Raw genomic sequence first — 11,989 nt, forward strand, 5'->3', positions numbered from 1 at the left:
TATGATTTGAATTTAAAGTGTTTTTCCCATCAGATTTCTTCCCCTTATTTTAGTAGAAATGTAACTTTCAATGTATAGCCCTTTGAATGAAGGCTATGAAAAAGTTCCACACAAATGTTATTCCCTTTTCTCAAGAGATATGCCACAATCACACTCCCAAATACTAGCAAGTTGTGTTTAAAAAAACTAGCCATTTCACGGATATAATGAGATAAAGATATAATATTTTGTTCAGATTGTTCAGATTTATAGAATCACATTTCTAAGACTGCTGGATTATACAATCACACCTCAGAAATCTTGTAAAAATTCATTTCCCATTTAATCAGAACTTTATGATAAATTTTAAATGTTCTTATTCAAAGGGCTATAATTCTCATAAAAGTTTCATACACAAAAACTTGGTTACTGATTCTATAACTTTCATGTGACTAAGTCCTTGGGAGAAACTCTGTAAAAAACAGAGTCCATTGCATGTCTCTCTCTTTTGCATTACTCCCCCTACACATGCCAAAATACACACATGCACATACTCCAATCCCAAAGAAGACTGGATTAAATTACTAATCAAGTATTAAGAGATCATAAAAGTTTACCCTGTGATCTTACTTATGAAGTTAGCATAACTTTATAACTTCATTTGGTCAAGGCAGAGAATAGGAAATCCTATAACTAAAGGAAATTGCAACCCATTTGTGACTTATTGTCCTAAGAGAGTTACCTCAGGCTCTTGTCTAAAATATCTGCTGGTCTTCACAATTAGATAACATTTAGAGAAATTAATCAACTGCCCATGATCAGGAAAGTCAGATAAGCAGATTGCCTTTTAATAAGATATTCACATGAACAGCAACATATAATCTCTAGTCCCACATCTAATGAGTGATGGAAAGTGAAATGGAAAATCAATCTTTTTACTGCAACTCTGACACTCTAACCAATAAATTATACTGCCTACAACACCCCTCTTAAAATTAAAAACAGATAAAAAATAATAATAGCAATTGTATTTAAGCTTTGCAAAGCACTTTATAAAAATCATCATCAATCAAGCAGCAAGCCTATATTAAGCCACAACCATTCTGCTGGGCTCTGGGGATACAAAGAAAAACGACAATTATTGTATCATGAGAGACAACCTAGCATAAGAAAAGAAGGTAGAAAAGGAGGGAAGAAAGAAGAAAAGGGGGTGAAGATCAAGAAAGAATTTGTCTAGGGGTCAAGTTAGACATGAACTTTGAAAGATATTAAAAGTTCTAAGAACCTGGAATGGAAATCATATACATATATATATGTATGTATGTATATATGTATATATACATCTGACTTTTGCATAAAATATTATTTTTATCTATATATATATGTATAGATAGATAGATACACAAAAACATATACATACACACACATACAGATACACACACCAACAAGCACACAAGGATACATGAGATACATGGGGAGATATCAGAGCATTAATGAACTTGACTGAGAAAATAACAATTACATTTTTATTTTCACTAATCTCTAATTGAAACTTAAGATTTCCTTCAATTATGAAAGCAAGTCACAAAATATTCTGGGAAGCCCATACATAGGCTTCCCCAGATTCCTAAGGATCTGATGACATATAACAAAAATGGTTGAAAACCCCTGATCTAAATAGTTCTTTTTGATCTATAAAATAACATATGTTTGGGGAAAATATTTCCTATAAACTATAGATCAACTAATGTGCCATGATATTATCTGACATTTGCATGGCACTTCAAGATTTCCAAAGCATTTTACATATTCAAATTATTCTCACAACAACTCTGAGAAATAAGAACTATAAGTGTTATTATCATTATCATTCTAGAGATTAAATCTGATTTCAAAGAGGTTTAATGATTCACCCCTTAGTCCCACATCTAGTGAATGATGGGGAAGTAAATTTTTAAAAAAATCAATCTTTTTAGTTCCAACTTTAGTCCTCTAATACACTATACTATCCAACAATACCCCTTCCTAAAATTAAAACCATTAAAAAATAATAACAACAATTCTATTTAAGGTTTGCAAAGCAGTTTACAAATAATATGTAATCTTATCATCATAACAATCCTGGAAGGTAGATGCTATTAGTATGTTCACTAGATAGATGAGGAAACTGAGGAAAAGAGAGGCTGTCAAATGTCTATGTAGTAGCAAGGAGAGACAGGAGCTGGTATGTACCAAGAAAATCAAACTTCTATCATCATATTGACCTCTCTCTTCTCTCAGATAACAATGAAGATAAAGCAAGACCAAGAGCCTGAGTGACAGAGGGATCTCTCAGACTAGCCTATATATACGATGTTTAGGGAAGCAGCTTTTGAAAAGATTTGACCTGGTTGCTGCTCCTGCAGGTGCCCAGGACTTGATTTCTTTATCAGTCATAGCTACTGAATATATAGGAAAGATAGTATTAAAGTCTGTGGGATTGCCAAATGACTTGTCCTTGGAAATCATTAAGAGTAAACAGTGTTCTTAATAATTATTTCATTCATTCACATGTCTAACAGACATACTTCCTAAGGATGTCATGTAGCAAACAAAAGAAATGTAACATGTATATCACTTTTGTTTGCTACATGTCATCCTTAGGAAGTATGTCAGAGAGAGAGAGAGAGAGAGCGCACTATCCTGGAAGTTGAGAAGATATGGGTTTGCATCCTACATCAGATGCTTTCTACACAAATGAGCTTAGGCAAGTTGTCTTTTATCTCTAAGGCCCCAGTCTCATCTGTAAAAATGGGAAATTTAGAATAGCACTTCTTCAGAAATGTAAGAATAGAATGAGATAATATATGTAAAGTGATTTGCAAATATCAGGGCACTAGATAAGTGTGAGCTATAATCTTTCCTTCCATATACAAAACTTCCAAAATGGCATAATAGATCCTTTTGCTTCATTCTAATATAATAAACAAGCATTTCCTACTACCAAATAATTGAATAGTTTGAATTGTTGCTATTCCTAGACAAAAAAAAAAAATTCCTGTTCTAGAACATATTTATTGGGGTTTCACCTAAATGTTTCAAGATAGAAAAGAAAACAGATCAACTATCCCTGGACCAGGATATAAAGACTTGGTTTAATGGACAGTGGAATGGATTCAGGAGGGGAGAGGATTGGGTTTTTGGTTTTGTTTTGTTTTTTTTTTTTTTGCAGCAGAAGGAATGACTCTTGGGGGAACTCCAGTCCTTTCCAAATATAGCTAAATATAACACCAAAGAAGAACTTCACATTCTGAAGGTACAAAATAAAGCTTGAATTGTTTCCTCTTTTAAATACAGTAGTCTTTAAAATAAGTAGATAAGAGTAAAATTAACATTTTCTGAAAACTCTAAAACCCTCTGGCAGCTAGGTGGCACTGTGGATAGAGTACACAGCTTGAGATCTGGAAGACTCCAAGATACTAACTATATAATTCTGGGTAAACAACTTTAACCCTATTTGCCTCAGTTTCCTCAGCTGCAAAATGAGTTAGAGAAGGAAATGACAACCAACCAAATTTCTTTGTCAGGAAAACCCCCCCAAAGGGTCACAAAGCATGACTAAAAAGTACTAAAAAATATCAAACAATGATAACAAAAATAAATAAACCAATCTTGCTTCTTTCTTTCCATCCTCCTGAACTTCAAAGAAAAGTTGCTTAGCAAATAGTAGACATTAGAAAAGCAGCATATTAAAGTACACTAAGAATATAAATTAAAATTAGAATTTCCTAAATGTGAAGATTTTCAGTCATGATAATTAAGGGTTTTGTTTTATTGATGTTATTTTTGTTTTGAAAATGAGATGTGAAAATTGGTAATTGTTTAAGTTTTATCTGGTCATTAGGCTTCAAAAAAGAAGGCAGTTTAATTATAAAGTTAGGAAACAATCCACATAAAATTTAATTCAGTTTGCATTTATGAAGTTCTTACTGGATACAAAGTACTGACCTTGAGAAGACACATTCCAGTTTACATGAGTATATGTAAGAAAAATATCCAATGATATATTATTAGTTCATTAGAGAGGTTCACATTATTCAATGATAACAGGATAAAATAATTGTAAATAATGAGGATCATGGAAGACTCTATGAGGGAAGCAAAATTTGAATTGGGTTCTGCAGAAAACTAATTCTTGAAGAGAAAGAAAGAAGGGATTCCATATATAAGGACAAATATGAGACAGTCAAATGCAGACTTTATTTGGAATCTAAAGTTAGAGTAGTAGGGGAGAATTATATTATTACTTTATATTCACAACTTATATTAGGTGACTTTTCTAAGAACATTTAAGTTAAATGATTTTATCTTAAAACAGAGGATAAGAAAATATTATAGATGTAGCCAAACAGATACATCATAAGAGTAAGGAGTAGTTCTTTCCAAATATCTGTCTTCCTCCTATGACTGATGAATGAATGAATGAATGAATGAATGAATGAAAAGACTTTACTCTGTGCAAAATACTTTATTAAGTATCAAGAAAACAAAGAGAAATGCATAAAAATCCCTGCTAATGAAGAGTTTCTATTCTCCTGGAAGAAACAATTATTCTAGAAGTCAAATGGAAAGATTCCAGGATCCTTAGGGCACAAGTAGAGCAGATGGTTATATATCTTCATTACTATCATTTCTACTTGTAAATTCATATCCTTTTCAGATATTAAGCCATTTGAAAGTGTGGCTGTGTTTTGTGGGGAGAACTTTCCTTTGAAGTCTTCAATAATTGGGGCTAAAGCACTGATAGAAGGAGCTTCCAGGCTGCAGTTTCACCGGGGTTGCTTCCTGGAATAATGGTTGTTGGGGCTGTGCTGGAAGCATAATCACTGATCTGGAAGTTGCTGCAATCCCAAGGCTCTTGCTAGGTTCTCTCCACCAGTATCTCAGGAGACATGGGGCTAATGTACTTTCTCTGCCGGTGCATGTCTCTTTCTCTGGTGCTACCACCTCCTTACTTCCATCTTCCCCCAAAGATGCTAGGTACATTAACAAGGCTAGCTTACCTCCTGTCAGGTGAATTGTTAAGCAGAGTGAATGGTCGGTTATCTAAGAAGACCAAAATTACATAAGTTAAGTTAGAGACAAGTTACAGAGTATTCAACATTGGCTAATCAAACCAATAAGAGCTTGGAATGCTTTACCATAGGTCTGGCATAAATATTTCATATGAACACTCTAAACTAACACATCTCACATTTTCTTTGAACTGCTTCCATTCTGCCTCACTCACAGAGCACAATACCCTTGGCTGATGAAGGTATTAATGATGAGAAGTCCTGTGCCAATGTCTTTCATGCTGCACAATCCACTCCAAAGTTATTAAGAGAGAACTAGAGTGTCCCTGTCTGACTTCTTCTGACTCCACTGTGAGAGCCTGCCCTGTATGAGTTCTTCATAAAATAATCTTTTTTGGCAAGCATACTTCTGGCATTTTAACATGCCTAGTCCATTGCAGTTGCCCCCTCTGTGGAAATGTCTGAATGCTTGACAGTTAACTCAAGAAGAAACCTCAGAGTCTGGTATCTTCTCATGCCAGGTGATTTTCAGAATCTTCCTAAGAAAATTTAAGTGAAAGTGATTCAGTTTCCTGGCTTGATGCTGGTAGACTCTCCAGGCATACAACAATGAACTCAGCACAATGGCTCTGTAGACCTTCAGTTTGGTAGTCAGTCTAATACCTATTCTCTCCCACACTTTCTTTTGGAGCCTCCCAAATACTGGCAATGCCTGTGTCAATTTCATTATCAATTTTTACCCCCCCCCCAGAAAGTATGCTGCCAAGGTAAGTGAATTTATCCTAAGTATTCAAAATCTCTCCATTTGCTATTATCAAGTTCCACATAAGGATGTTGTGGTGCTGGCTGATGAAGAACCTGTGTTTTCTTTGTGCTAATTGTAAGGCCAACATTAGCACAAGCCAAAGAGAATTGATCCATACTTCATTTCATCTCAACTTCAGAGGCTGATTTAGTGTACAATCATCTGCAAACAGAAGACCATGCAACAACACTCCCTTCACTTTGGTCTTGGTTGCAGCCTTTGTTGAAGAATTTATCAACAGTATGGTAGCTGACCTTGATGTCAAATTCATCTTCAGTGATGGTGTTTGATAACATGACTGAAGACATCATGCTAAATATCATGGGAGCAAAAATACATCTTTGTTTCTTACCATTGATGACTGGACCATCATGAGACCATCATCTACGGACCAGATTTCAGGTGAACATGCCATAACTGATGTAACTTTTCCAGGCAACCAAATTTTGACATCATTTTCCATAAGCCATCAAAACTGTCAGAATCAAAGTCTTTGGTCAGATATATAAATGTTTTCTACAGACCTCTGTTCCACTCCTGGCATTTATCCTGGAGTTGTTGGGCAATAAAAACCATATGGACTATTCTTTGATCCTCTCTGAAACCACACTAGCTCTCAGGGAGGTGACCATCTTCTAGCTGAAGAATCAGTCTATTGAGGAGGATTCTGACAAGAATCTTGCCAGAATTGACTAAGAGAAAACACCCCCGTGATTGTCACAGGTCAATCTATTCCTTTTACATTTATATAGAGGGGTAATGTAAGTACCTAAATTCCTGCATGATAATTTTCTCATGCCATATAACCTGTAAAATTTCAATCAGCTTTTGTATGAGCAATGGATCCTGCATGTTGTAGATTTCAGCTGGAATAGAATCAGTACCAGATGTTTTCACATATGAAAAGAGCTTAACAGGTATTCAAAACTTCTTTTTTTTCAGTTGGAACTTCAGCTAGGGACAGCTTGACTTCAAGTTAAGGTCCATGGCTTTTGTAATGATTAATCATATGTGAAGAACACTATAAAAGTGTTCAGCCCATTTCTCCAGGATCTTGTCCTATCACCAATCAATGTAGCTCCAGTAGGACTGAGTAATTGAGATGCACCATATGTCTTTGACATCGTAAATAGCCTTCAGGGTTTCATAAAAGCACTTTGGATTGTTACTCTATGCTTAAAACTGAATTTTATCTTCTTTCTTACTAAACCAAGAATCCTGCGTCTCTCTAAGCTTTACTTATATTTTACTTTTAATAGAATTAAATGCTGACTTCTTAAAAATGGATCAATTATCCTGCTGGTAAATTCTGTGGAGTACTCATTTTTTTCTTTAGCAGTTTCTGTAGTTCCCCTTCCTTTTTGTCAAATCAGGCCTGATGATTATAAGTTTTCTGTCCCAGATGAGCAAATGCATTATTATACAGCAAATCTCTGAAAAGCGCCCACTCCTTTTCTGCTCCATATTTGACAATTGTGGGTTGGCTCTGTGTTACCTCCAAGTTTGCAACAAACTGTTTCCCCTTAGAGAATCATTCTAATCACTTGATATTAATTCTTCTGGCATTCATTTTGTCTTATGGCTATGACTTTATTTGAATGTGAATATTTAGCTTGGAGAAGATGAGTCTGTGATCAATCCAGCACTCTGCACCATACATTGCCTTTGTCATTCTCACATCCTTTCTATCTCTTATTCTTACAATCTCATAGTCTATTGGTTGCCAATATTTGCTGTGAGGGTGCATGCAGGAAGTTTCATTGTATTTAGGTAAATGGAAGAGAGTTTTGTGATGAGAAGTTAATGAGATGCACAAATCTTCAGTAGTAACTATCACTATAGTTAATACCAACTCCATTCCTCTCAAGGACTTCCTGCCACACCTGGTCTCTAGCATCACTCTAGCATGAAAATCACCCATAATTATAAGCTTGTCCCCTGATTAATGGTAAGGGTCTCCAGGTCCTCATAAAATTTTTCTTTGTCTTTAGCAGGGTTCATCATGATGGGAACATAGGCACTGGTGATGGTGGCATGGCATTTTCCTCCAAGTGACAATCTCATTATTATAAGCCTGTCATTCACTCCTTTTGGCAGGCATTCAAGTTTGTTGTCTAGATTAATTTTTATTGCAAAACCTACCCCAGCTTCATAGCCCTCCCCTTCTTTGCAGCCAATTGAGAAAAACATGTATCTAGTTCTGCCTACAGTAAACTGGTCTTCATTTGCAAGACTTGTTTCTCTCAGGGTTGCTATTTGCATGTGATATCTGCTGAGTTTCCTTGCAACAAGAGGTGCCCGCCTTTCAGGTATATTGGCTCTTATGTTGTCCATGAGTGTGTGCATATTCCTTGTATTAATGGTGGATGGAATCATCTTTGAAGAAATTTTTGTTCATTGTTTTTGTGTTTTGACCATAGGATGAAATCCCTGCTTGCCATGGTAATCAGGCAAGGACTGGGTAAGCAGACAATTTCAGGGCACCTTTTCAAGCCCTTCTTCATGCCAGGAGGCAAGCAATGTGATGTTTAAAGGCAACTCAGTCATTCAGGGGGCTGCCAAATCCCACTGCAACTTCTAGTGAGGAGATGACCCTATGGTCTGGGCTGCCTGTGTGCAAAGTGGTGACTACAGCTCCCAGTCTATCCTCATCTAACACTTCATCATTCACCTCTCACCAAAGGACTTTGAAATAGGAAGGGTAAATGGTAATGGATGATGTCTTTTGATTCATGCATGTATTGGATTTAAATGAGGCAGAGTTTCATAAAGTTGTTAGCCTCATTCTCTTTTCAAAGTCATCATAGTCCAGTGACAAGACAGAATCAAGACAACTGGCAATGGTTCTAGATGCAGTGGATCCACCCATTCTATTAGGGTAAGTCTTCACATGGATTTTAGCCCTCTCAGTTACCCTCAACCAGGTTTAGCCTGTCAGATGAAATGGTTTACTAGAGTGTGGCCATTGTGCTTTCTACAACTTCTTGGAGCTACAGGTGAGAGTTAGATGGTTCAGATGGACATCATAGGTGGAAAGCAACCCTGAAAAGGGCTCAGAAGCTGTTGCATAAGAGGTACTAGTCTTCCTCCTACACACCCTACACCCCAAGCACAGTGAATACTTACTGGATATTTTAAAATTTTGATTAAATCCTTTGCCCATAGTCCCATTAATAAAGACATTATTAGTGGTCTAAATATGGAAGATTGTATAGAATAACATAATGAAACAGCTGATTTACATGTGGCATAAATATCTAGACCAGGATCCAGATCATCTCCAGGGGAGACTACAATTTCCAGAGTTCTCCTGTCACTTCCAGCAACATAGAGGGGTGGTGGAGAACTTGTCACTTAATTTTATATGCTTCATTAAAATTTGATTAAAATATTTCATTAAAGGTAACATGGATTTTGAACTAATGTGATATAAGTTTGGCTTAGTAAAAGTAAATAGCGAATTATAGATTAGAGTTACTGCTGATCCACAGAATGACCTGAACTTTGGCTACCTCTGGGCATCTCTTTTCAAGAAAGAGACCTGAGAGTTATATATATATTTCTACTTCACCCCTCAAATAAGAATTGATGTAATGAAAATAGTGTAATACTTTCAACTAAAACACCTCAATTTGAGACCTGGTTTTCCACTTTGGGAAGGTCTCTTAGATTTGAGCCTCCATATCCTCATTTATGGGAAAGGCAACATAATACATGTACTGCTTGCCACACAAAGCTATCCTATGAAACACAGTAGAGAAGCTGTTAAGTAACATATCACTCTGAGCAAGGATCTGCCTATTGAATTTTATTTCACCTTTGTTTGATAGGGCTAACCTCTTCATTTAGCATCTATGAATGTGATATCCTTCATCACCATTACAAAAAGAAATTTATAAAACATTAAAAAATAAATGTTATATTTTCATAATAATATACTACTGTTTTATATTTGTATTTGTTTCAACAATTTGTAAAATGTCTGGAATAAGAATTAGGTTTTTCTTACTTTATTATGTTTTGATGTGAATGAATAAAGCATCAATCAGTAAAATACTAGCCAAAGGCTCAGGACACATGCTGGAAAGTTGATAGAATATTATCATTGTGAATGACTCAGGGGAGAGGAGGGGTGGGAAGCAGAAAGAAAAAGGGACAGAATCTAGTTTAAAGGAATGTTTCATCTTGCTCACTAAACTATATTATATAAGTTCTGGATAGTCTATTAGTCTCTTTGAAACTACTTCATAAAAGATGAAATTGCACTTGAAATATTTTGACAGAAAGAAAGGAGATCCAGCCAATTTGGTAATGGACACCTCATGCCAGGAAAAAATCCAGAAGTCCATGAAATAGACAGATATCTATCCCACTAATAAAAGCAAAATAACCCTATGTTCTTGACACACAAATTATCTTTTGATGACTATTTGGACATCAAGCAAAGCCACTTATCCTTTGAAAAGAAGAGAAAAAAGAAATTCTATTCTCCTGAGAGACTCGACAGTACAGTAGAAAGTTGGCTAAATTTTCAGTTAGAAGCTCTGGGTTCAAATACCACTTTGCCTGTGTGAGCAGTAGTGTTAACCCCTACAAATTCAGAGAAGTCATTTATCCTTTTGCTCTTTTTTCATCTGTAAAATTAGAGGATTCGACTAGATTATCTCTAAAATCCCTTTCAGGATTTAATTTGTGAATCTGGGAGACTGATTCTTGTCAACAGTAAGCAAAAGACTTAGAATGTTGCCCCAACCTAGAGTTCCCATTTAGCCTGAAGAATGCGTAGGATTCCCTAAATGCTTAATATGGAGAAGTTACTTGGGAGACTTTTCCTGATTCCCTCAGTTGAAAGCAGCTTTTTCTCCTCATTTAGTGCCCCCTCAGCATCTTGAGCTCTCTCTCTTATTTGCCCCCATTGCTCCCTACCTGAACAGTAGCTGAGTGATAAGATAGTACTGAACTGAAAGAAAACTCTGAGGGAAAATCACTAGCTAGCTATATGATCCTGAAAAAGTCCCCTAACTTGGGGCAGTTAGGTGGTGCAGTGGATAGAGCACCAGCCCTGGAGTCAAGAGTACCTGAGTTCAAATATGGCCTCAGACATTTAATAATTACCTAGCTGTGTGACCTTGGGCAAGTCACTTAACCCCATTGCCAAAAATAAAATGTCACCTAACTAGCTCTGTTCCTCAGTTTTCTCATCTGCAAAATAGGGATAATAAAAAAGTACTTACACTTTAAGACTGCTGTGAGGATCAAATGAGGTGATATATGTAAAATGTTTTGAAAACTTTAAAGTGCTTTAAAATGTTATCTCTTATTATCTCATATTATACTTTATTTGTGTTCTCTACTGCTCCACCCCACATGCAGACAGATTGAATCATGTTTCTTAGTATCCTTAATATAAGTGAAGTGCTTTAGACAAAGGAGGCCCTCATATATTTGTTGAATGAATCTGGATGAAGCTAGATCAACTAATATTATGAATGAGTGAATGAATGAATGAATGAATGAAGCAAGAATTTATTAAGCACTTACAGTTCTCCAAACATTGACCTATCTGCTGAAGATGCAAGTGCAAGAGTAAAAATGAGTCCCTGCCTTCAAGGAATTCACATTCTAATAAGAAGAAACAAACTGTCCTGGGAAGTTTTGGCCAGGGAACGCTATTTTGGTTTTGAAAGTTAGAACCATGATGGGTAAAGGTATAAGATTATGAATAAGAATGAATACATCTTTTCCAGTGTCAATGGCAACAGAGATTTAATTATGGCTCCTGAACAAGAAGAGTATAGGACACAGTTTCTGATCTGGAACTGTGTCAACATGGCTGCCAGTCAAAAAGTAATGCATGGCTGGGATAGACTAAATAAAATGGGCCATGAGAGATAGCTCACTAATCAGTATAGCCTGTGGGCCCCTGTGGTGAGTTCTACAATGAAAGGTGGGCTCTCAAGAACCTGAACAGGGAATGATATGAAGCATGACTGGGACCATGAGACCAGGGACTTGTCTTTATAGCCCTAATACATAGCAGAGTCCAACCAGCATGTAATAGGATCTTTTCAAAAAATATATTTTTATTTATTTTATTAAATATCTCCCAATTAGAGTTTTTAAAATCTTTAACATTTTTTTAAAATTTTAG

Source organism: Macrotis lagotis, chromosome 3 (genome assembly GCF_037893015.1).
Source record: "Macrotis lagotis isolate mMagLag1 chromosome 3, bilby.v1.9.chrom.fasta, whole genome shotgun sequence".
Lineage (NCBI taxonomy): Eukaryota > Metazoa > Chordata > Mammalia > Peramelemorphia > Peramelidae > Macrotis > Macrotis lagotis.